Source organism: Chelon labrosus, assembly GCF_963514085.1.
Source record: "Chelon labrosus genome assembly, chromosome: 15".
Lineage (NCBI taxonomy): Eukaryota > Metazoa > Chordata > Actinopteri > Mugiliformes > Mugilidae > Chelon > Chelon labrosus.
Window position 1 is genome coordinate 5,983,999 of NC_140348.1, and position 27,394 is coordinate 6,011,392.

At 41.9% G+C, this 27,394-nt stretch overlaps 1 protein-coding gene across 2 annotated transcripts in view; it reads left to right on the forward strand.

Annotated features, from left to right (window-relative positions):
- cdh11 (cadherin 11, type 2, OB-cadherin (osteoblast)) overlaps positions 1 to 27,394 on the forward strand; it is an 80,981-nt gene that overhangs the window by 20,230 nt on the left and 33,357 nt on the right. The window contains exon 2 of one of the 2 annotated variants that reach the window (XM_084561265.1): positions 21,017 to 21,081. The gene's annotated coding sequence lies outside the window, so the exon portion shown is untranslated. The remainder of the gene's footprint in view (positions 1 to 21,016; positions 21,082 to 27,394) is intronic. The other variant, XM_084561266.1, reaches the window with a different exon arrangement.

Sequence of the window (27,394 nt, forward strand, 5' to 3'; positions counted from 1 at the left end):
TGTCAAAATCTTTTGTTGTTATAGAACCATTAAGGCAACGTTTCTACAGACTGAATCACCGGATCATGTTTTAAGTATGAGATTCTTCAACACTGATGTATTCTAAGCTTGACAGAACGTGCAGAGCATCTGATTGTCTCCTCACTTGGGTTCAACGTCCCGCCCGAACTGATCTAATTTGCTAAGACGGACACAAATAAATCAAAGCCTTAATTTCTCTCCGTCCCTTGAAAATGCCTGAACATGTAGTAGAGTGACGGTACTTTGAACCTCGGTTAGATTGCTTTGACCCCTGGTCATGTCTCTAATCAACCTCCAACACTTTACCTCAATCGATTCCTGGAAGGGCTTCATTTCAAAAGGTTATAGATCCACAGAAGCTATCAGGCATCCCAGAGCCTCCTGCTAACTCGCTAATACAACATCGCCGGTGTCTCTTGAAGCCAGCTGCTTTGAATATTATGCAGACAGTAGGCAGCTAATGTTACAACAGCCTAGCAAAAGCACAAAAGTACATGTGAATTTTGGCTTAGTGACCTACTTAAAATAGATGGCTTGCCTTAAACTCTGTGAGTGGGGGAACAGGTGTTTACCCTCCCAGTGCGTTTTGTCCTGCTTTTCATTTCCTTAGCGCGGCCTCTCTGTACTTATCCACAGCCCGGGACACACCCAGCATCATTGCTCTCGCTCTTCTTCTCCTCTTTATCTCTCGCTCCCGCTCTCTCTCTCTCTGGATCCCCTGAGGCTGTTTAGAGGGGATCTGTGACAGATTTTGCTGTGTGTGCGCGTAGCACTAGTAGCTCTAGTAGTAATGACAGGCAGATGGGGGTTATTCATCACCAGCCAAGTCTCTGCCAGCAAAGCAACTATCCCTCTCTCTCCCTTGCCATCTATTTATCTATCTATCTAAATGACGCGTCTGAATAATGATGGATAATAGAATATCCTCTTTACTTTGCTCCGAAGCTCTTTATACTCTTTTTTGCCTTTTTTCGCCGCAGTCACGGCAGCATTGCCAGTACACCGTGGCTCTATTACATCTTTTTCTTTTTTTGTTGCTTATTTTAATAATGAATTGTTTCAAGATTTTCATCCTTTCTCTCATTATAAGACTTTCACTTGGTTGTAAAACTGTAAATTAATTAGTCTATATGTGAAATCCATATGGGATGTCATTAAAACCAATTATGGCTTCATTTGGGAGTTAACATCCAGCATGTGCTCACATCTAAATCACAGCTCACACACCTCTCTCTCTCATTTTCTCTAACACACACACAGTGATACATGTGCATTCACAAACGCAGCAGTATTTACAAATAGGTCAAATCCCCTTGACCACATCCATTCAGAGATCCGTTTACGCATACCCGCTATGGCAATGCACACTTTCACACACAGACAAACACGTGCACATCCACAGGAGACAGAAAAACATTTTGGAATCACACACCCACATACATTGCAGCACGCACCTACATGCTGCAGGGCTGTCACAGCTCTATTATTTTTCTGAAGTGGCTTTTCAATTCCATGGCGGACGCTTGAGGCAGTGTGTGTGTGTGTTAGTGTGTGTGTAAGATTGTGTGATACTGTGATGGGTGAGGAGGGGGTGTTTGACAAAGATTGTGACATAAACCATTTATAGTGCTGCCCTGGTGTTTGAGTGTAGGCTTGTATGTGTGATTGCTGGTGACATTAAATCCTCTGTTTAGGTTAGTTCAGTGCAGGGAACATTAACATAAAGTGAAGAGGAGGAGACAGAAACTGCGATGAGATGAGAAGAGAGGTTTAGGACGGGAACTCATTTATTTTGCTTTGACTGGGAGGTAAAAGAAATGCCCAGTGTGCATTATTTGCATCTTTGCAAATCGCTTTTCAGCTCAACTGACGGAAGCTATCAGATGGAGCAAAATGTCCAACCAACTAACGATATGAAGGGCAAGAAACACTGCATTATTCACATTTTGTTGTGTGAAGAGATTGTACATGTTTTTAATTTAAAACATGCTTTGCACAAAGGTGCACCTGCTGTGTCACCACACGGACACAGCTTCAGGTTTCCACGAGTGTTTAAGGTAGTTAAACATCCAAGGAAACGGAAAAATAATGTTCGGCGAAGAGACAACATAATTGCAACCAATTAAGTGGAAAACAAAAATCAGAGAAAACAATTATACGCTGACAAGGATAAAGCTGAAGGACACAAACACACTGAAAGCAAATAGATTCAATCCGTACACAAAGCCCCAGTTCGAGCTGCACGGGACAGTGAGCTTTTTCCCAGATGGATAACTAGGAGCAATAAAAGTTCACGCGTTGAACTGCAGTGTTAAATAAATTAAAAGTAAAAGGAGTAAAAGTGACTGGAGAAGAGGCAGATCCTCCACTAGTTGATGCTTTGTCATTCCAGCAGCAGTTAAGTGTCTAATTGATTACGACGACCCCTATTTTCTAACTGCGGTCTCTTCATTGATCCAGTTACTGCTGCTGCTGCTCAGCTCTCTCCAAGTGATTCTCCTAGTCATTACTGCCAAGAAGAGGACTGTTGTGTGGTCCCCAAAAAAAAAAACAAAAAAAAAAAACTTTAATGCAGAAACTCAGTCAGCTCATCAGCAATTCTTTGAAGGAGTAAAACAGGTCGATATGAACACAAGGAGCTGTTGCTGATCTTTAAGTCCAGGTTTTGGTCATTTAACTAAAGCTAATAAGAAATGATCTCTTCTTAAGAGTGACTTTATTATGTAGCCACGGTATAGCAGCTAATTTGCAAAGACTATCATCACTGTAGATGTGATTTTCTGAGGTAGGTTTTGCTATACAAACAACAGCCTAAAAGCACGCAGAGGCTCCTCTAGCCACAGCCTCACAGAATATGTTGTGCCACTCTGCCTTGAAATCAATTTCATGTTGGGTTACAGTATGTGTGTGTCTCTGAGCAGAGGTCATAACCTCCACCTGCTGACTGTGTCTCCTTTCCCAAATTAAAAGACTGCATCGCGTTACATACAGCTCCCTCGCGCACACATACACAAGCGGCAAACCTGGGGCGCATACACACACTGACACAAAGCACATCGTATTACCTGTGTAAGGACAGAGCCATTGCAGCTAGCCCAAAGAAACTCAATAGGCTTTTAACATTCATTTAGCCTGGACAGCAGGGCTTACTATAGCCATACCCAGTAGATCTGATAGCACGTATGGAACGAAAGAGAGGCAACGGGGATGGATCGAGGCCGACTTTACATTACAACCTCCTGATAGCAACGTGAGAGGGAGAAACTGCTTGGAGGGGTTAAGATGTAGAGGTTTGCAGAGAGCCAAAAGAGAGAGGACAGAAAAAGAACGGCTAAATATAAAACAAGAATGAGAAGGATAGTTGTGTTGGGGGTGTAGATCAATTCAACGTGCACTCAAACAGCCAATAAATGTAACTGCAAAGAGTGCGATGAGGTAGATTTGTTTCCAGGTCTGCTGTATTGTAACACAGTAAGCTGTTGCATTGGGCTTTGATGGCTGCAGTGTGGGCAGGATGGCTAGCTTTTCTCACAGCCTCTCTCAGCGTCTCTACAACGCCTACAATGAGTCTACAGGATGCATGTATACACGGTTAGTGTTTGCTCTTTACTTCCAGCGCCCTGTTTTGGTTTTCTTTCATAAATTATTCTGATTCTAATATGCTTATTAATATGCTTATTTCTTTCTTTGAAGAACTGGCGAGTCACGTCAACTTCCAAGCTGCTTCATGTGGCACAGACATCATTATACGAAAAGATCTGGAGTCGAAATGAAAACACTGGCAGTTGCTAGCAGCGCTATATTCGAAAGCAGTTTGAGAACATGCCAAATTCAATTTAGTTTGGAGTTTACTGCTTGCCTCGGGTTAGGAGGAAGAGAGAGAGGCAGCAGGGGAGTAATGACAGGGATGGAAGGAGAGAGAGAGAGAAGCAGAGATAGAGAGAGAGAGAGGGTAAAGGTAGAGAGGAGAATGAGAGTAATCGAGAGAGATAAATTAACATCTATAAACGCGGCACAACTCTTGAGCTGTAGGGAGGGGCTGAACAAACATCCTCGTACTTAATGGACCTTCTTTCATTTCTGCTCCTGCTCCAGATTAGGACTGAACATAACTCAAATATACTGGTATGTGTGTTTGGGTTTGCATTTCAGTAAGTGTGAGTGAAGCTTTAGATATCAGTTCCAATCTACATCAGCTTGTCTTCGTGTGTAAACTCTCAAATTAGAAGAGAGGAGATTAAGAAACGGGGTATGGGGGCAGTGAAGTATGATAAACTCTGAATATTAGAAACTACGTATGTGTGTTTGTACAGTCTGCTAAAGAATAACACAAGATGGCATGTTAACATACGCATGTTTAGAGAATCGGGGTATACGTGCAGCGTGACTGGCCTCAAAAGAACAAATGATGACAGGAAACAGACTGAAGAATGATCATCAATATTTAGATTTTAAATGGTTTAAAGAAAATAGTTTGTGTCCAGTCACACAACCACATGAACAAACTCCATGTTTCATTAAATGCTAGACTGCTAAGACTGTTTGATTCTCTTTAACATTGGTTTGACAGTCAGAAATGTCTTAAGTTAAACATCTTAAAACGACCACAATTTTGCATTTTAATGTGGCCTTAGATTATCAAGTCAAAACACTTCTAGCATGCTTTAAAAAGTGGCAGCACTATTTTTGTAGCAACAAAATCACAAAAGGTACAAAGGGTACAAATTCCTTCTTGCATTGATAAGAGTTAATACCACTCATGGTTACTCAGCTTAACTTTCCATTACTCAGGCATATGGTGGATATTTCTTGCTGATTTATCAATGCCACAGGCTTTCAGTGGCTCTTAAAATAAACGGCTAAGACACTCTGAGCCTAGAAAATCACCAGATGTACAGTAACTTTCACATCAAGCTTATTAAATCTGCATGTACTCCATGGGCACAGCTTAGAGGAAGAAATCCGTATAACGTTTTTGCGGCAGCTTTCCTCTCTTCCTCTCAGTCGCTCCTCTTTTCTCTCCTCTCCCCAGATGCCTTTTAGAGTTGTCATTGGAGAGTGACCTGTATTATCTATCTCTGACTCGCTCTCCCCGGCTCTGCCTCTTTCTCTGTCTGAACGGAGATTTAGATAAGAGAGTCTGAGCTGCGAGAGAGCGGCCGCTGAATACCAAGAGATGGAGCAAAAGAACGAGAGAGAGAGAGGCCAGAGTGGAGCGGGGAGTGAGGGCCAGATTTACTGAGCCAGTCGCACCTTGTTTCAGGCTCATCCTGCCGTTAGAGAGGTTCACGTTGTTTATCAAACAAGTGCACTGGGATCACAGTGCAGTTTGACTGTCATCTGCAGCTTATCCTGCGCCACCTCTCTCTTTTATACATTTGCAATTGCAAGGGAGGCTTACACAAATAACATGAGGATATGAAGAGTGTGATTGCGCTTTCAGCTGGATTTACTTAGATTAATTGTGTGGACAAGGTGTAAAGTGGTTAAAAAGTTGTTTAACACATCCATATTGTATATACATCTTTCCAGCATGCAGGTCAGTCTGTTTGTGTATGCACATGTATGCAACACTTCAAATGTCCTGATCATCTTGCTGTTTGTTTTGTTTTTGTTTGTGCATGAATTTGTTATTCTGTGCGTGTGTGTGTGTGTGTGTGTGTGTGTTCAGGGGTGGGAGCTGTTTTCATCTGTCCGATTCTGCATATGACATACACACACAGGCGGGCCACCATTTAAACCATCCCCAGGGTGATCGATGAGGTGCTGATGGAAATGTCATCTGGTGCTAATACATTTATCATCGCTCATCCAGCCTCGTGAATTTCTCCCTTTGGTTTTCAATCATTTTTGCTCTTTTAAAACGACACAGTTTGAAGGCAGTGATTCACAGGAGTGTGTGTGTGTGTGTGTGTGTGCGTGTTTATCTGAGGTGGCAGACTGAAAGTGTAGGTTTCCAGCAATCTGACTGGACTCAATAATTAGTAATGGGCAGGGCAATGATTGCCTGTGTTGACATGACCCCATGTGATTGGGAGCTAGGAAAGCATAATAAGCGATTGTCATAGAGCCCATATAATAATACCCATATAACCACAAGGCAATTCTCCATTCTGACACTTCAAAATGTCATTTTCCCTCCTAAATCATACACTATAAACGGCATGGAGGAGCCGTAATATAAGCCATTATTGATCCCTGCAGGCAACATAGCCTCACTAAAGACATAAGAGCACCAGACACCAGATCAGCAAGTGAATAGTGTCTGGTAGGGAAAGGTTTCTCCTGACTCTACATTTGAGTTAGAACCGCACAGAGGCCTAGGGGTAATTATTTAATTTATACTCATGATACATGTGTCACAACATGGTGCTCACATATACTGTATGTGGACAGCTATGACCAGGATGAGCTAGGAAAAGGCTGAGAGACTCAGCATGTCTGATGGACACTGCTTTCCATTTTCCAAGTCCTCCAGTTGAAGGGCTTTCTAACTACCTAAACAACTAAAAATAAAATAAAAATCAGTTAATAATCTGGATTTGAAGATGACATTTGTTCTTCTAAATAAATAATAAATATTTTGGAAGTTATCTCATTGTCTGTATGCATGTGTCATTAGTGACTTCAGTCTGATCTTACTGTACTTTTATTTTCAAGTCAGACTTGAGGTTGGTTATTTTATGCTTTTCATAACACTACCAAGCCTGTGTCAAGATGCAGTTGTGTGAGCTCATTACATATTCATCCCAGTGTGCATTTGTGTGAAGTGCTGGCTGAACCGCTGAATACGTGTAAGAGAGTGTGTCATACAGTAACAAACCATCTAAATGAAAATCACTGACAAGTGAGGCAAGTCATGAGTGTGCACATGCATATAAGTGGTGCAGCCATGCAGAACTGAATATGTAAATAGCATATTTATTTTTCTCTCGTGCCTTCTTCTCCTCCTCCTCTCCTTCTCACCTTTGATTTATCCATCATTTATCTCTTTGCCTACTCTTTATCCTTCCTCTCCACCCTGTCAGTTGAACGGCTGTTGCTCGTTTTTCTCTGTCTCTCTAAGTCAACATGTCAAGTGCAATATACCTCTTCCCTCAGTCACATCATCAGCAACACACACAGCGTGATTTGTGTAAGCATGTGGCGGCTGTGTGTTGAGGTCTTTGATGGTAAAGTAATGTTGGATTGTGTCTTTTTCTGCATGTTGTTCTGTTGCACTGTTTTCATGCAAAGCTTGTATGGACATCGATATTTGTATGTGTGCTTTCATGCATTTGCGTATGTGCAGTTTGCATACATGTCATAAACCACCCTAAAGAAAAAGTCGGTCATATGGTTTGCGTGATATATTACATCAAGACAGATTGGTGTGTATTTATGTAGCATGCTGTGTAGTAGCAGCAGACTCTTACCTTCAAATGCTGCAGTTTTATATCCCTGCTTTGCCCTCATCTCTAAGTCCTTCACCTTTGGCACAGAGAATATCTAAAGCTGATTGTTATACATGTTACACAGGACGGTGTGGTTGACCTGAAGTTCACATAGAGCAGGCAGTAATTGTAAAAGACAGAAACCGAAGGCCTATTAGAAACATATTAGGAAAATGTACTAGTCCACCAGTTTGGTGTAACTCTTACATATTATTTTCCTCCTCAAAATTAGTTTTGTTTGTGTAGTAAAATGACAATGCAGTTTTTAGTTTCCTTATTTTCAGTGATAAGTGAAAAAAAAGGAGAGCTTACTGATGTAAACGGCCAGTTTGTGCAGATGAAAGCACCTCGAGGGGGGAATAAAAGCGTCTTACCTTAATGCAGAGGGTGAAGTCGTAAACATTTTGTATTACCTTGTGGAACACATGAGCAAGCTTTTTTTTTTTTTTGTAAATGAGCATCATTGCTTTTCCTGGAGCAAATTAGTAGGAAAAAAATCAATGTGTAGAATATAATGAGCTCCAGTTTAAAGTGACATCACCAGAAGACAATACTGAAGGTGCACCTACAGTACGTTACCTTTAAAATCCCAGGGCCCCATGGACTTGAGTGTAATTACAGAGTATAAGCAATAAAATGAACTCATAAATACAGTTGTCCTAGTCGATGTTCCTGCCACAGAATGAACTTGAAGTGTCCTGAAGACAAAATGCATATTTTCCCAACTACAGAGCATGGCGGTTTGCTGATTTTGCTGGCAACCTATGCTGAATAACGTGTTATTACTCAAGATAATCTATGGCACTTAATGAAACTTTTCTATTTGCAAAATTGTTTTGCCACATACAGTTCTTGTAGCAACAAAATCAAGTAAAATAAATCCATTAAAAACCCTCAAGGAAAACAACAACTACAAAATAACCCTTCCAACTACATAAGGTTCTCCATCTTGCTAGCAGTGGTGCCATGTTCAGTGAATGCAGCTGTCTTTTTCAGAATGACATCTTCATTAGTGCTTCCAGTCACTTGATCGGTTTGTTGTCCATCAGTTTCATTTATCAAGAAAAAAAAATCAAATATTCACACATGCCACTACTTCAGGATCACTGTAATTCTTTGCTCAAAATAAATAGAAAAAGTTACCATTTTTAGGTGAAGGCAGGGAATTTCTATCGCTTGTCTTAGGAGATGGAAAAATAATTGACTTCTATCTGTCAGGCTTATCTAACGACATAGAGATACTTGAGAGCATGAGACAGAGAAACAGACTGGTGTTTTAGAGGAAGAAGTGGAAAAGTATATGACTGTCTGGGGCAAGTTCTGTAGGAGTGGCACTATTGTGGGAGCAGGACGTCTGAGCTCAAGTATAGAAAACCGACCTATAGTTAGCAGCCAATCCCCTGTAAAATAACTGCCTGCCATTTGTACCTGGACCTCCTGTGCTGTTTTATTTTAGACTCAGCAATGACTCAGAGACGAGGTAAGAGGAAGAGGGGAAAGAGGAGGAGGAGGAGGAGGAGGAGGAGGAGGAAGAGGAGGAGGATGCTTGACTGAAGATAAAATATATGAAAGGAACTGTGCAGCAAAAATAAGTTTAGAGGAGTGTATATAAAGAAGAGGCGCACAGCTAAATACAGTGGGTGTCTATTTTACAGGCTGGTGCCAAGTTTAAACAGGTCTAAATCATTTCTGGCCTTGTGCTTGGCCTATGCTAAAGCTGTCAATGCCTTCCACAATGTTTGCCAATGTGTCGGAGTGTAAATCATGTGGGGACATTTAAGCAAGTGAGCAATGCGTGTGTGTGCAGGTGTGTGTGGACTGGTACATAGTAACACTTCAGCAGCTTGTATACACTCATACAATGGTATGAGCTTGTGTTTGTCTGTGTGCCCATGCACCTGTGAATGCATGGATAATACTGACACAGCTGGGATCCCCCAGTTCCTGCCAGCCAATATGTGTGTGTGAGTGCGTGAGGGTGTGTGTGTGTGTGTGCGGCTACCAGCTGCACCCACTGCGCTGATCCTCAAAGCTGCTATCACATTCTGTTTGCATCATTTCATCGCCGTAATACTGACAGCATCAAACTCATCAACACATGCTAACAGTTACAAGCCCATATTCACTTCCACATCCACGCATATAATCACCCTCTCACATTCTGTGACATAAGACATGACTATTACATGTACTGTGATGTAGTCTGTATCACAGAAAGGTGTTTTAAGCTGCTTGCTACCAAAAAAACCCCCCAAAAAACTGATTTCCTCTCAGTATAGAAGAGGAGAGGGTTCAAGTTTTATGCCAGTCCAAAAAGACGACCCCATCTCAATAACCATCAGTTCTTGTCAAGAAAGTCTAACAAAGGCCAAAATACTTTAAACTCTGGGTCAGTGATGACTTCAAGACAAGTTTCTCTGTTTTGTTACAAATGTTAATTTGGCATGTTAAGAATTTGCTTGCATTTTTTCAAGTCATTTCTCATGTTTCTGAATTGTGTTACTGTCACTTTGAGAGTCAAGGAGTAGGAGTAGGAGTGACTTATGAGACATGTGATCACAGAATCAGGAAGTAGAAAGACACAACCAAGCATTGTCTGGGAGCTGTGAATTGTTTCCTCTCTCAATCCGGTTCAATCTGCAAACATCTTACGCCATTGATAGCATCGTTGGTATGTATTATTTGTTTGGATGTTGTTTGCCATCCCAGATCATTATTTTTGAGTTTATGTTTAGTTTCGTGAAGTTTGATGCAAGAATTCATCGAGTCACCACAATTTACAATCAAAGCTGTCGTGACTGCTATTTAAGTTCATAGGGATAATAAATACAAATAAATATGAATAAATAGTTGATGGTACGTTAAAAATGTGTTAAAATATAATAACTTGTAGGCACATATGTTGCTAAAAGTACAATAAATACATGAAAGCAGTAGTTAAAAAACAGGTCAATTTAGTTCATTGAAGAATCAGTATATTTACATTGTGTTTGTGTAAAAAAAGGACATTTTATTATCTTTTGTTCATTACGCTGTTTGTATGTTTCAGTTTTACTCTTTTCGATGATGTCAATAAACCTGTGGACAATGGTCAACTGTCTTCAGAGTCGTGATGTCTGGAAGGAGTTTATCTAACTGCCAAGTGGTATCAGAGTAACATACCGAGGGCAGCACAGTAAAACAACGGCTGTCTAACGGGCAAGATAAAGCAGCAGGCCGATCGACACTACTAACAACATCATCACACGCAGCTAGTGGATGATCCACATAACAGTGTCAAACAAAGGTAAAGCACAAGACTACACCATGTCAGAGAGAAAAACTTCATTAAAAACACGCTCCTATGTTTCCCGTACCCCGAGTTCATCATCAACTGGGTCTGCGGCAGCCAAAGCAAGAGCCAGAGCAGAAGCAGCAAAGGCTCGTCTTTCATACGCCGAAGAGGAAATGAACTTAAAGCTAGAAAAGGCTAAGTTGGAAGCATCCATGGACATGCTTAATGTTAAGAAAGAAACGGCCGCAGCCATCGCTGAAGCAGAAGCGCTTGAAGCTGCTGTTGAAGAGAGTGAGAAACATAGTTGCAATTTAAACTTGGATTCCACTCCCTTGGATGTTGCACAACGCACTGAACAATATGTTACAGAACAAGCCAAGGTGCAAGAGGCAGGACTTCAGCAACGTGAGGATGGTGTCTTACCAAAATCAGAGCCAGATCCTGGCTGCAGCTTTTCACCTTCACATTTCAATCCTGAAGCCAAACCCTTCTCGCCAGACCAATTCAGTACTGCATCCCAAGCACCATATCTTACTGCACGGCAGCCACGCATCCATGAATATGAATGTGTTCCTGAGGCACGCGAAGTTAGGTTCAAGAACGACCATACTAATCCTGTGCAACATTTCAGACGTCAAAATGACAATGGTCGTCCTACTTCCCACCCCTCCGATAACAACAACTCTAACATAAGTGACTTTGTAAGATACTTCGCTCGTCGTGAACTTGTGGCTACAGGCTTGCTTCAGTTTGATGACAGACCTCAGAACTATAGAGCATGGAAACGTTCCTTTCAAAATGCAACCAAAGATTTAGATCTCACATCAAGCGAAGAGATGGATCTTCTGTTAAAGTGGCTCGGCAAAGAGTCGGCAGATCATGTTGAGCATATAAGAGTAATACACATCAACCAACCAGAAGTGGGATTGCATATGCTATGGGACAGACTTGAACGCACTTACGGCTCAGCGGAAGTAATAGAAGATGCTCTGTTCAAACGCATTGACGCCTTTCCAAAAATGACAAATCGAGATCATTCCAAACTAATAAAGCTGAGCGATCTTCTGATGGAACTTGAGTCAGCCAAAGCTGAAGGAGACCTACCTGGCCTTTCCTTCCTTGACACAGCGAGAGGCATCAACCCAATTGTACAAAAACTCCCGTTTAATCTCCAGGAGAAGTGGGCGTCAGCTGGGGCATCATACAAGCAGGAATACCGGGTTTCGTTTCCTCCCTTTGCCTACTTTGTTCAATTTGTCAGTCACCAAGCTCGTGTTAAAAATGATCCAAGCTTCAACTTCGCCTCACACTCAGACAACACTCCCAGGAATGAAAGAATATCTTGGAAGCCAAACAAACAACGAGAAGTCTTTGTTCATAAAACAGAGATACTTCCCAAGCACATCTCTGATCCTGATGGGCCCTCAAAGCAATCTGATGACTGTGACAAACTGTGTCTGATCCATAAAAAACCACACCCTTTACGTAAATGTCGTGTGTTCAGAGAAAAGCCCGTTGAAGATCGTAAGGCATTCTTAAAAGAGAATAATGTCTGCTTCAAATGCTGTGCTTCGTCATCACACATAGCAAAGAACTGTACATTCAATGTAAGGTGTTACGAATGTAAAAGTGAAAAACATCACACAGCGCTGCATCCTGGACCTGCACCCTGGATTGAAGGCAGACACCCTGCTCCAGAGTATGGCGGGGAGCAGGCTATCTCACCACAACCCCAAGTTGACAACACATGCACGGACGTCTGTGGTAGGGATGTGATGGACCGATCCTGCTCTAAGATATCTCTTGCAAAAGTGTATCCAGCTGGTCATAGAGACAAAGCCGTGAAGATGTATGTGATTTTGGATGAACAGAGCAACAGATCATTAGTTCGCTCGCAGTTCTTCAAGATTTTTAATGATCAAAGTTCAAGTGCTCCTTACTCATTGAAAACGTGTGCTGGAGTAAAGACGGCAGTAGGGAGAAGAGCCAGTGGCTACATCGTTGAATCTCTGGATGGGACTGTCAGCATCCCACTGCCCAGTCTCATAGAATGTGATGACGTTCCAGATAACAGAGATGAAATTCCAACCTCCACTGCGGCACTTCATCATCCACACCTGAAATCAATTGCACATCTCATCCCAGACATTGACCCACAAGCCTCTATTATGCTCCTCCTACGCCGAGACATCATCAGAGTCCATAAGGTTCGTAAACAAGTGAATGGTCCACACAACCTACCTTATGCTCAGAAATTGGACCTAGGATGGGTCATCGTGGGCAATGTGTGCCTGGGCCGAGTTCACAAACCGGTGACAGTCAACGCTTTCTACACGAACATCACGGAACGAGAACGCCCTACGCTCTTTGAGCCATGCCCTAATGTCTTTCATGTAAAAGAAAAATACAGTGACACTCAGATCACAAACCTCCAAACACATTCTGAGGAGACATCAACCTGTGATGTTGATCAGCTGGGATGTAATGTGTTTAAACAGACTAAAGACGACAACAAAGTGGCTCCGTCTATCCAAGATGCTTCTTTCATGAAAATAATGGAGGAAGGACTAAAGAAAGATTCAAACAACTCTTGGATTGCTCCATTACCCTTCAAGTGCCCACGCCAACAGCTTCCTAATAACAGGTTCCAAGCACTGAATCGTCTCACGTCTCTCAGGCGCAATTTTGAAAGGAAACCTGAAATGAAGGACCACTTTGTCAAATTCATGGACATGATGTTTAAGAATGGTCACGCTGAGCTAGCCCCTCCTCTGAAAGCAAATGAAGAACGGTGGTACTTGCCGATATTTGGCGTGTACCACCCAAGAAAACCAAAACAAATTAGAGTGGTTTTCTAATCGAGTGCCCAGTTCAACGGTGTGTCACTCAACGACGTGTTGTTAACTGGACCTGATCTGAACAATACACTGCTCGGTGTACTAATGCGTTTCAGAAAGGAAGCTATCGCCTTTACGGCAGACATAGAACAGATGTTCTATTGTTTTTCGGTGAGAGAAGATGATAGGAACTTCTTGCGTTTTTTGTGGTTCCAGGATAGTGATCCCTCAAAAGACATCGTGGAGTATCGGATGACGGTCCATGTCTTTGGGAATAGTCCGTCGCCCGCAGTGGCTATTCATGGACTGCACCAGTCTGTTCAAGGCAGCGAGCTTGACGTCGATCCTGATGTTAGGAGTTTTGTTATGCGTGACTTCTATGTGGATGATGGTTTAAAGTCCTTGCCCACAGTCGAAGCTGCCATCAGCCTACTAAAGAAAACACAGGATGTGCTTTCCAAGTCAAACATAAGACTGCACAAAATAGCAGCAAATAACAAGGAGGTCATGGAGGCATTTCCAGCGGAAGATCATTCAAAAGACCTTAAAGACCTGGACCTCAATGCAGACATGCTGCCAACGCAAAGAAGTCTTGGACTCAATTGGAATCTCCAGGTCGACTGTTTCCATTTCAGCGTCGGCAATGAGATCAAACCCTTCACTCGACGAGGTGTTTTATCCACAATCAACAGCCTCTATGATCCTCTGGGGTTTGTAGCGCCAGTAATCATTCAAGGCAAGGCCATTCTGAGAGAACTTACTACTGAGAACAGCGACTGGGACTCGCCACTGGCCCAAGAAATGGAGGAAACGTGGACTTCTTGGAGAATGTCATTGAACGAATTGTCTCAACTTTCTATCCCTAGAGCCTACACCACTACGTCACCCTCAGCTGCTGTCAGAAGGGAATTGTGTGTCTTTTCCGATGCATCAACAAAAGCTATATCTGCTGTGGCATATCTGAAAGTCACTGACACTGCAGGAACCAACCATGTTGGATTTGTAATGGGCAAAGCCAAGCTGACCCCCCTTCCAGAGCAAACAATTCCAAGACTGGAGCTTTGCGCTGCAGTGCTTTCGGTGGAGTTAGCCGACCTAATCTCAGCAGAATTAGACCTTCAGCTTGATGCTACTACCTTCCACACAGACAGCAAGGTAGTTCTGGGTTACATTTCTAATGAAACCAGACGCTTCTATGTGTATGTTAGCAACCGAGTGCTACGTATCCGAAGGTCCTCTCATCCAGACCAATGGCGCTACGTGTCAACAGAACAAAACCCTGCAGATCTTGGTACACGTTCTGTTGCTGCAGGTCATTTGAGCAACACCAACTGGCTGAGTGGACCCAAATCTCTGTACATATCAAAGACAGGTGTCTCTGAGAGCCTTTATGATCTTGTGGAGCCAAGTTCAGACCCGGACATTCGTCCTCTAGTATCCACTTTGAGTACCGCAACAATGTCCAAGCAGCTTGGTTCCCAATGATTCTTAAGATTCTCCTCCTGGAAGTCACTAACTCGGGCCATTACTCGCCTCATTCACATAAGCCGTCTTTTCAACACAACCTTGAAGAAGAACAGTTCATGTAAAGGCTGGCATTACTGTGAAACAGAGTGCACTGTTGAGGAGTCTGACCAAGCATCACGCATAATCATTCAAACAGTACAAGAAGAAACCTACAGTCAAGAGATCAAGTGCATCCAAAAGCGTGAGCAGATACCTAAAGGTAGTGTTCTCAAAAGTCTGGATCCTTTCATTGATGCACACGGCCTTCTGAGAGTCGGAGGCCGCCTCCACAATGCAAATCTTGATCAGGATGAAAAGACTCCATTGATTGTACCTGGCAAGCATCACATTGCAGCCTTACTTGTGAAGCATCACCACGAACAAATCCAACATCAAGGTCGTCTGTTTACAGAAGGGGCTATCCGTACGGCGGGCCTTTGGGTAGTTGGTGGTAAAAGAAAGGTGAGCAGTACTATCCACCATTGCGTAATCTGCAAAAGGCTTAGAGCTCCACTCGTTGTTCAAAAGATGGCCAGTCTTCCTGCAGATCGTCTCTCGACAGACCCTCCCTTTACCAATGTTGGGCTAGATGTTTTTGGCCCTTGGAGCATCTGTTCTCGTCGCACAAGAGGAGGTCTCTCACACAGCAAACGGTGGGCCGTAATCTTCACGTGTATGAGCGTGAGGGCGGTTCATATCGAGGTCATAGAATCTCTCGATACGTCCAGCTTCGTCAACGCATTAAGGCGCTTTCTTGCAGTGCGTGGTCCCGTCAAACACCTCCGCTCAGACCGCGGCACCAACTTTGTTGGTGCCTGCAAGGACTTGAAGATACCCTCGAACATTAAAGAAGCAACAGTGAAGACTTACCTGTCAGGTCAAGGTTGCTCTTGGACTTTTAATCCTCCACACGCGTCCCATTTTGGTGGAACATGGGAAAGGATGATTGGACTTGCAAGGAGAATCCTTGACTCCATGTTCCTCCAGCTGAAAGACAAACTTACCCATGAGGTGTTGGTGACTTTTATGGCAGAAGTGGCAGCAATTATCAATAGCAGGCCTCTCGTTCCTGTGTCAACTGATACTGACGATTCGTTCATACTGACTCCGGCTGCTCTTCTCACACAAAAGGTGAACATCCTTTCGGCTCCTAACGGCGAGTTTGGACCTTCAGACCTTTACAAGTGCCAATGGCGACAGGTTCAGCACCTGTCCAACACGTTCTGGGATAGGTGGCGAAAACAATTCCTCCCAATGCTGCAGACACGCCGGAAATGGCAGTCTATCCATCCAGACATTAAGCCAGGAAGTGTTGTTCTCCTCAAGGACAGCCAAGTACCAAGAAATGAATGGCCTCTTGGACTGGTAACAAAGACCTTCCCTAGCGAAGACGGGAAGGTGCGCAAGGTCGAGGTGAAGGTCATTAAACCAGGAGGGTCTACATTTTTTCTCAGGCCTGTGACCGAGATAGTACTTCTCCTCCTCCCAGACGTCTAGGTATATGGGGTGCCATGGACTGTGGCGTGTAATCGCGCCAGACGGGGAGTGTTTTGTTACAAATGTTAATTTGGCATGTTAAGAATTTGCTTGCATTTTTTCAAGTCATTTCTCATGTTTCTGAATTGTGTTACTGTCACTTTGAGAGTCAAGGAGTAGGAGTAGGAGTGACTTATGAGACATGTGATCACAGAATCAGGAAGTAGAAAGACACAACCAAGCATTGTCTGGGAGCTGTGAATTGTTTCCTCTCTCAATCCGGTTCAATCTGCAAACATCTTACGCCATTGATAGCATCGTTGGTATGTATTATTTGTTTGGATGTTGTTTGCCATCCCAGATCATTATTTTTGAGTTTATGTTTAGTTTCGTGAAGTTTGATGCAAGAATTCATCGAGTCACCACAATTTACAATCAAAGCTGTCGTGACTGCTATTTAAGTTCATAGGGATAATAAATACAAATAAATATGAATAAATAGTTGATGGTACGTTAAAAATGTGTTAAAATATAATAACTTGTAGGCACATATGTTGCTAAAAGTACAATAAATACATGAAAGCAGTAGTTAAAAAACAGGTCAATTTAGTTCATTGAAGAATCAGTATATTTACATTGTGTTTGTGTAAAAAAAGGACATTTTATTATCTTTTTTTCATTACGCTGTTTGTATGTTTCAGTTTTACTCTTTTCGATGATGTCAATAAACCTGTGGACAATGGTCAACTGTCTTCAGAGTCGTGATGTCTGGAAGGAGTTTATCTAACTGCCAAGTGGTATCAGAGTAACATACCGAGGGCAGCACATTCTCCGTGTAAAGGTCATGTGTTATACTGCCCCATAAAGCCAGAGAGCTCAGTAGCTGAGTGAGGAGCTCAACAGTTTAAAAAAAAAAAAAAGTGTATCTCCCAACCAGAAAACCTTAGATATTGCTGTTTGCCTTTATACAACTGCAGAAAATAACCAATTGTCATGATGGAGATTCCAATTGGCCACTATAATGGAGTCAATCTTAGCATTTTGCTTTAGAGCCCAGATGAAACAGCAGATTTTAATCTCAGAGAGTATAATGTGTTTGGATAGAGCTCAGCTAGAGGACTGTAATCAGAATAATTATTCTGGTCTCACTCCAGCTTCAGGCCTTTTTAGCTAATGACAGACACAACACTAATGGCTTGATTTCTAGCCGTCTATTTACATCTGGACACAACGTGTGTGTGCACATACCATCGGTGTCTGTTTGAGCAGGGCCGGCATAACCGCACCACTTACAGACAGGTTGAAATAAATAAATAAATAAATGTAAATTTCTGATTATTTTCTGCAACAGTGGGCAACAAAGCTGAGAAAACGACGCCTGTTTGTATTCTAAAATGACCTTGTTCCAGGCAGCTGCAATCAATGCCTCTTCATACATGCTTTTATTCGTTTGTTGAACAGAGCTCATCCAACATGTCACAATAGAAGAGAAATATCCAATTTCTTGCGTTACAAAATGAAACTTGAGCAAAAACGCTGGCGCTTTCCTTCGGGTGCTTGTTGTGCAGAACAAGCAAGTGGAATAAAGCAGGGCTGTGTAGTGCTTTCATTGTATAGATTAACATGATAAGAGTCTGATGTGCTCAACAGTCCTATTAGGAAGCACACTGCAGAAGATGTATTCATTAGGGCGAAGGCACACTATTTGTACATCCAGGGCCTTGTCTGAGTGTAGTCGTATATCACCACATTTTTCAGAGGTTTTCTTCAATTGTTTTTTATTGCTGGAATATCACATATATTCGCAGGTTGTTGCCGTTTTAATGTCAGGAAAATCCCTCTTCACAAATGAACGCGATTCATCAAAATAAATCAATAGGAAGTATTATCACTTTCATGAATCCTGCATGCCGCAGTGAAACATGTAAACAACAGAATTGTCGACAGTGGCTTACCAATCAATAGGCCGTCCTTCGTGCATTTCACAATCCAAACTGTGGTGTTATTGACAGTACTGTCTCAGAGTCCCTAGCAGTACCACAACGTGATAAAATCCATTTCCCTCACGTAACGAGCCATCATTTTCTGGGTGGAGTGAGCTCAATCGTCTCTGAATATGAAGCAAGCAGATTTAGCTGCAGAACGATAATAACAACTGTGACTGGTGTAATTCCATAGCGACAGTACTCGCATCGCGCAGTAATGATTAGAGCAGAGCTTTGGAGAGCGTGCCACATTTTAAAAACATCTCCAGTGTAGTTACCAATGCCGTGTCAGCACATGTTGTTCTAGATCATTTTTTATTTTTTTTCCTTTAACAAGGTGACAGGAGCCAGTGTGCTCTGTATACAAAACAGGTTGATATTAATGATGCTGTAAATTTGATTGCACCGCTGCCGTCACTTCCATGTAACGTAAACGAGCTAATCAGTTTTTCTTATTAATTACATATTTCATGGAAAATATGAGAGAGCTCCCCAACCCTTCTTGATTGACAGATGAGCAGTGTTTGAGGCACTTAGTGCACCGTTCTCTAATATGTTAACAACTTGTTTTTTACTGAACAGAATAAGCTTAAAAGCATAATTTCCCCCAAAAAATAAGCAGGGCTCAACCAAATTAAACACAAGAGCAAATAAATGAATTCACACTGTGTTCAAAAGTAAGATTATAAAATGTTTTTTGTGCGCTGGAGGTCACTGTCACCTTTCAAGTCCCTGAGATTTGGTCGAAACATCTAAAACTCAGTCAGTCTAAAAAAAAATAAAACATTCAATGTCTTGCAAAAGTTGTTTTTGTTCCAGCTACTTCTGTGTCTTACGTTGGTGTGAATAAAAAAATGAAGGGGCGGTTAATAATTGCAGAATCGCAGTGCTCAAAGCTGTGTGATCTCTCGCGGCACACTTATGAAGATGTGGATAAAAGACATGTGGAACTGAAGATAAAGGGAGTTTTTTTGGCCTCTTGATATTTAGCCATTACGACATTATAAAATATCCTGTGCCAGCAAACCCACATAATTGCTAGATGGAAGAGAAACGATTCGTCAGTTGCCAGACTGCTTTCTACGCCTTTTTAACCTTATTCACCCGCTGAAGGCTCGCGCAGATCACAAATATTCATTTTCAGTAACACCCTGCTTCAGACACATGCTGGGAAGCTGCTCTGTGCAACCACGGAGCACCACCACAGGCACTGAACCGCTCCACTGGGACGGGCCCAGGTTAAGTAGCTTGCTCAAGGGCTTCTCAGTGGTAGTTACTGAAGGAGGAAAGAGCACGTCCAGTTGAATTCCCTGTGCAGATAACAGCTCAGGAATGTAGTGCATACATAAAGGTAGTGGTTTCTATATGATCAGATGTAATATTCTATTGTGCTAGCCTTTGGCCATGACCCAGACATTTTGTATGTGGCCCAATGATTTTTATACCATTATGGCGACAGTATAGTGACAGTGTACTAGACTCCCACCAGCCTCGAGCAACAACACTTTGGAATATATACATACCTGTCTTTTGTGGTATAAACTGTAAAAATTTGGGAATAGAACAGTACTCTGAGATGAAGATGGGCTTTTGGATGGGGGTTTAGATAGGGCAGGGTGTCCACTCTGAGCTAATATATCACACTGCAAACTAATACACGGTCCATCATGAAGTGGTGTGGTGAAGTTAGACAGAACTGGTACTTACGTATGTGAACATTCTGAGTCATCCAGGTTGCAGTATGTCTAAAACAAATCTAAAACAAATACAGCTGGACTGGTTTGAGATTTCACCATCCATCCAAGTAGCTTCTTCAGTTCTAAATGACTGGTGGAAAGTTGAGATCTTTGTTTGGAACATCTGTGGGTGGTGGCTGCATGAATGCCACACGGTCAGGGTCTGTTAATGACCCAATACGCCCCTGCAATTAGAAGATGTTGACCAGATTACCCTGGGGTTTATCTTCTTTTTTACGTTTGGTCGTTGTCTAATGACCCATTAATGGCCAGAAACTCTCCACACTCAAGGTGTGAATTGGCGCCATTTGTTTACACTCATCTGTTGTTTGAGATGTCCTTATCATCACTCGGAAACATGCAGTGTCTTTGTTGATATTTAGTGAATTGAAAACTGATTTATTTTTTCCAGACTTGAACATTCATTATCAGAGCTTAAGAAAATCTATCAGCTTTCTGTGTATTTAACTAGCTAACGTTTAACGCTGTTTGTTACAAAGCTTATTTTGTATCTCCAAGTCAAATCCCTTTGTATTTGTCTGTCTTTTTTCTTATACATATTCTCTCCACTTTCTCTCCGCTGAATGAATACATGCACAACATGATGAAATACATCTAATTAAAAGATATCTAATTACATCATAGTTACATAATATGTAATGCCTCTGAACTCTTTCCTCTTCACTAAGTGGTGGTTCTCACATGTGATTAAAGGCAATTTCCTCTCTCCCACTCTTGTTTCTCTCAGGCAGATCTGTGTCAGCGTGCAGGGAAGGAAACCTTCATTGTGTCCAGCCCAGTGATGAGCTAAAGGTGTGTTATGGCTTTTCTCATTTTATGATGTGTGTGTGTGTGTGTATGTGGAGTCTATAGCCCTGTAAAGTGGCACTGACACATCAGGGCACGCTAGCCTGTTTAGCATTCCATTAAATGGGTTCACTCACTTAACTTTCATTCATTCCCTTTCCTTTCTTTCGTGAAGTCATTTGCCTGTTTTTTCTCACTCTCACTCAGTAATGTACTCTGTCCTTCATCGTTAATAGAAAAATATTCACAATTGTTTGGCTTGTATTTGCCTACAGCAGCTTGTTAAAGAGGACTTGTAAAAATTCATATTTACTATGATCTCATGCTTGAAAATGTGGCTTACAATGCATTTGCCCTTTGGGCACACGTTCCCAAAGTCACCGTATCGCGCACCTCACATCTTCCATACTAAGCATTTTTCTATTTGCCTGGAAAAAGTTGAATAGATTAAAGGCAGATCTAATCGATCCTGAGTGTGCTTATCTGTGGCTGGCAGGCTGACGAGCCGATTTCAGAATGCCATAGTCTAATCCTTCAACTGCAGGCGGCACACTGGAGAAAGACAAATACGCAGAAGACAAATGTGCAGAAAGAATCGCATACAGTGGGTCAGACATGGACTCCAGTGGAAAACAAGTCCTTTAATATTTGTGACAATGTCTGAAAGAGCACTGACGGTAGAACATTGGATTAATATGTAAATCCAATCACTGCGATTTAGTCGTGATTATGAACAATTTAAAAGCCCACCCTCCCAATACCAAGAACCGACACGTGACTCACAATGATGCATCTGTGAACACACTGCTCACGATGCTGCATTGCAAAAGGGATGACTACAGTAATGTGATTTGCCCTGGCACCAATCGATGCATTGGTTTTCCAATTAGACGACTATTCACCTTTGACTTTGACCAGTTGTTGACATCCATATGTGATTGGAGACCAACGCAAGATGAAGTTAAATTAATAATATATTCACAGTAAGTTACAGTGTTAGTATTCTATGCCACTATATTGATTATTATGGTTTATATTAACACATGAACACGTTCTCCTGTCTTTACTCTTATCTATCTATCTATCTGTATGTCTAGCCATTCATCCATTTATGTGTACCCAATTAATCCTGGCTTTCAGTGTGGCCTGTCACAGTCTAAAAACTTCCATCAGTCAGACATAAAGCTCTTCATCCATCTGCTTTTGCCTGGATTATGCTTTGTGGCTGCCTATGAAACGTGCCTTCATTGACATCTATTGATTCCGTTGCTAACTTATTATGATTCCTGGTTTCAGAGGGTTTAGCTACGCTGTCTGCTGATTGGATGTTTAACCTTGTGACCTCCAAACCAGGATCTGAGAATATATTCCATAATAGGAGGCATTCATCCAGATGACCTCTGCTGTCACTGTGACAACCTGATGAAAGACAAACTCACAGAGAGATTCTCAGAATGTGTGTTCACCCGTCTTAGGATATAAAAGAAATACGAAGAGAAACAAAAGAGCCTGTGAGAATGATTCTCAGGTTATAGTATGGCTCTCTTTCAGATTCAGTGCCTTCGTTGTTTGGTCTATTGCAGCTGAAAGGAAGCAACAGATTTACAGTCCTCCTGTGTGTGTTTATGTGGCTGTACTGGCATGTATGTGGCAGCCCTGGGCTACGTTTCACGGTTATTTCATTCTCTGTGAGTTTCGCAAGAGAGAAAGCAGGGGAACATTAGCATGAGCATTCATTTTCTCTCCCTACTTGTTTCACTTTTTTATGATAAGGGGGAGATAGTTTCAAAATTACACTTTATTTCTGCTTATAGTCAGTTCAGCCACAGAGCTTTGCATCAGCCAAAGGCTTGAGGCTTGGTAGAGCTAATCTTCTCAGGCTGCAGACTCCAAACTTTAGCTGCACAATTGTCAGCTTCCGGTTTAATGAGACAGACATAAATTTTCAAGAATTAGAAATAGTTCATATCATGTAAGAGGCAGTTTTTATGCATTAACTACGGTGCAATGTAGTGCTTACAACAGCATCATTGCATATGAAGTGTAGCTGCACTGTTAAGATTCCAAAAATAGATATTAAGGATGAAACTCTCCTGAAATGTTGGTATGCTTCTGCCAAAGCTGTATAGAAAAACACATCAAAAAGCCAACTAAAAGCCTAGTAATGATCTAATCTACTGCAGTTAATTCAGTTCAGCCTCAACAAGTGCATCAAATTATAATTGCTCCATATAATTTGTTCATTTGTGGTTGTTCCAAGTTATGTGAATCATCAGCTCTGGACGATCTTGATTATTGTGGATTGTGTGGCCACTTAGGAATGAGAAAAAAAATAAAAATACTTAGAGACTTAACGGAGATAAGAGATGTATGAATCTGTGAGAAATAAGGCAGGGCATCACTCAATTTGGAAACACTGAGCATTTGTGAAGCTTTTGTTCTCAAAGTAGGTGTAAGTAGATGTGCTCAAATGTAAGTTTTTGTCTGTAAATGAAACCAGACACGTTCAACCTTTGTTTAATGCCACACTGGCAGTTAGAAATTATGTCCTTACCCTACAGAAAAATGTCTGACATTTGCAAAAACCAGACAATTTCAGGTGCAACAGTGAATGTTAACACAAAAAGCAGAAAAGGCAACGTGCAGCAGTTTCCCATATTAACACATAAAGTCAGTGGAGTGTGCAACACGGTGCAGATAAGCCTTCCTCGAGAGTGTAAAGTTGAGTAGAAAAATACGGTTAAAACTCATTAACTATCTGGCTCATATATCTTGAAAAATGTGACACTGATGGGTGTCTGGGAGGACAGATAAGGAGCAAGAATTAGAGAGGAGAAGATTTCTTTTTTTTTTCCAGGGATTTACACAAACACACAGAGAGAGAGTTTTAATGCCCTCCACCAGTATTGATTATCCAGCAGCTTGACTGATTGAAAGCCAGATATAGAAAGGCACACATCAATAAAATACCCTGGAAAACCTGGAGAGAGTTTAAAGACAGTGTCCCTTTCCACACATGCACAGCTAGCAAGCAGTTAAATTATTCCAGGGATCCACTCAGCTGCAACAGTGACAGTCTGAGTTGCCAGAAAGTAGTCTGTCAGTAAATCCCAAAATCCCAAAAAAAGAGTTCAAAGACAGGCCAATCAAACAAATGAAAAGTAAGGCAATCTTACCACCTCTTTTATTAAGTTGACTTCAACAGATTTAGCTTGTTTTCCATATCCTTGCTGCTTCTGTATCATCTTACAGTGATATTTGTGTTGATGTACTTGTAGGTGCTGTGAGGTTGGAGTGCTACGAAAGCTGGCAGTGATTAATCAGTTTTGAATAGAGATTCAGCTTTAATTCCTAAAAATGAGCGTGAGGAACATTCTATCTGAAGTTTTGGAGACAGACCCTTTAAGCTTTAGATCATTTTCAGCTGCACAGAATATTCAAACTGAAGTTTTTTTTCCCCCTCCAGATGACACAGTAAGTGAGAAATGATGAAACTATTGTGTGGATTGATGTACTCAGAAAACGGTGTAATTGCTCATCTCATTCCATTTCATTTAATGAAATATCTGCCAATTTGAAATTCTGTCACTGACACGGTTTTACAAGTGTCAGTTACAAGTTCAGCTTTTTCATGCACCAGACCTCTTGTGATATTAAAATTAGGCTAAAAGGTGTCTGTATACCCAGGGATCTTGAAATATTATGCCAGCAAACACTGTTGCTCAGCAGTGGTTAGAAAAGTAAAGATACACCAGAGTTTCATTTGTCAAATAGGGTAAACCCATGAAGTCTAATTCAGTGGAAATGGGAAGTTCCTCTTGGTTGCAGCCTGGGTGTTTGCTTATGGAATAGCTACACATGTGATGACGTAATATCAGAGTTATGAGACCACCAAATGAGGAAGTCAGGTAACAATGTTTAATTTAAAAGATTAGGGGGTCTGCTATCAGGAGAAAATGGCATTTTCGAATAAGGGGGAATTGCTTTTAGGAGCAGTTATCCTCCAACATGAGATTACAGGCTTGGCTCTATCAACCGGGCCTACGCCCACAAAGCCACCTGAACTGGATTTCCACAAGACATAGAAAAGCCGTGAGACCCAAATGTGTAGTTTTTATAAATCTAAATGCGGATAAACCATTATATGTGGACCAAATGGGACGTGCTGACGGAGAGATAGTATCATGATTAAGATTTCAGGCAGACAGATACGTAGATAGATGTTTTCCTTTCCCTTACACACAAGCCTGAGATGGATTTCATTTTAATTCTGCTCTGCTTCACTCTGGCCTTCATCTGTGCGGTTGTGCCCTGAATTTGTATTCACGGCTCCGTTTCATCTTGTTCAGCTCTCCCATGCTCTGTTCTGTTCTGCATTTCTCCACTCTGTTCTTTTGTTCCGTCAGTACATTCCCCTCTGTTCCATGCACGGATCAAATGTAAATATCCTATAAGCATCGTTGCACGGCTCAGGACCCCGCTGAGCAAAAAGGAACTCATAAAAAGAGGAAAAGAAAGGGGAAAGAGTGAGCAGATGACTGCTGTTTGTCGTGAGATTACCACGCATCATAAACCCATAAACCCTGCAAGGAATCAGAGGGATGGAACTCAACAAAAGGAGGATATGGAGGGCAGAAAGACAAGATGTAAATATGGATGATAGTTAACAGCAGAGTGAGCACAGAAAAACACAAGAGGAGATCGAGAATGAGGAAAAGCAAAGATCAGGAGGAAGCAGACGGAATATCAGAAGGCAGAGATACTGAAATATGGAGAGATAGAGAGGGGGGAAAACTAATGTAAGCCCCTGAGGATTAACTCTCTCATTTCTCTTTGGGGAAGAATGGAAAAAAAGAGGATTTCCACCTTCTATCCTCTCAGCCTCTCTTTGATATCTCTCTCTCTTTCTGTCTCATATTCTAATATCTTTAGTCTCTATTCATCAAGCCGGAACAGACTCGCTGAGCTCACTAAAGTATGAACACACATGGCTAACCTAGCTGGACACAAATCCCTCTGTGTTGCTCTCTTTCTTCCTCTTTTTCCCCTCCTGCTGGCAACTTCAGTTGATCTCTTCATTTCCCCATTGCCATCATCCATAATGTGCTTCCTCATGACGTCGGCTGTTTGGCGTTGGACTTGAAGGCAGCATCTTTTTTTTTACCTTCTCTCTTTGTTCTCCATCTGAGGCGGTTTGGCAGCTGCGTTAACTGTTGCACGGGGCCAATAACACACAACAGCGCTCGTCGTGGCTGCGGTCGGTTTAACGAGCTTTTGCTAATAAGATGAATGGGCTTCCTGCTGAGCAGTTAATGGCACATGTTCACTGGTCTGCCTGTCTGCTGATTTACAGTTTTCACAGTATACACATAAAAAAAGGTTGATTCGATTACCATTGTAATGCATTTCAGAAAAAAAAATGATTACGATTTAGCAGTAGAAGAACGCCCCACCTGTTATATTTTAGCTTCTAATGAGCGCTTTAAGTGTCCTCATAAATGTAGAAAAGCAATCGTTTAGCGTGACCACATAGCAAGGCATGATTTATGTGTGTTTCACTCAGTTATGTACTTTTCTTTATTCACTCTTCTGCGAGCCGCTGGTTTGGATCTTCTTGTCGAGAAACATTCCCTACATGTCACAGTAGCTGTCAGTGGAAAGCTGGATGCTGCTGGAATGGGATAGAAAATAAACAGTTTCGCGGCGGTAGTGTGAAAAAGGGTTTAAAGGGAATCTCAAGCCACTGCAGCAGGGTCTCAAGTTACTCTCCTTTTTTCTCACCTCTCTGCTCTCGTTCTTCTCCTCATTTTCCCTTCACTCCAGTTTTACGCTGCTATGCGTTTCATTCCCTCTTCTCCCTTATTCTTATTTTTTTCCTTATAGCTTCCATTTTTTTATTTAGCTATTAATCTTTTCTTAGATGAAACCTAAATTATACTCTTTTAGTAGAATTCTTGCGCGTGGTTTGATTTATTAACTGGAAAACTGGTACCTCAGCTCCTCAAACATAAGGTGACATGATGGGCACAAAACAGACTCCACATGACAAATTCAGCAGAGCTCCCAGTGTACTTACGGCGACCTCATAGACTCCTGTGCAGAGGCATAAATCTTTCTTTATGTTTGTCCCCTCTGTTGTGCTCCCCTTTGCCCCCCCTCCCCAACCACCTTTCTTCATTTTCTTTGTGGTCATCTGCCCCTGCACCCCGAGCCTTTAAGAATCCGAAGTATTTTATTTTTCCTTAGCCTCAAATCAATTCCAGACGCCACCGTTTCCTGCTGCCTCTACTTCTCCCCCCCTCCTTTATAGGCTGCGGAC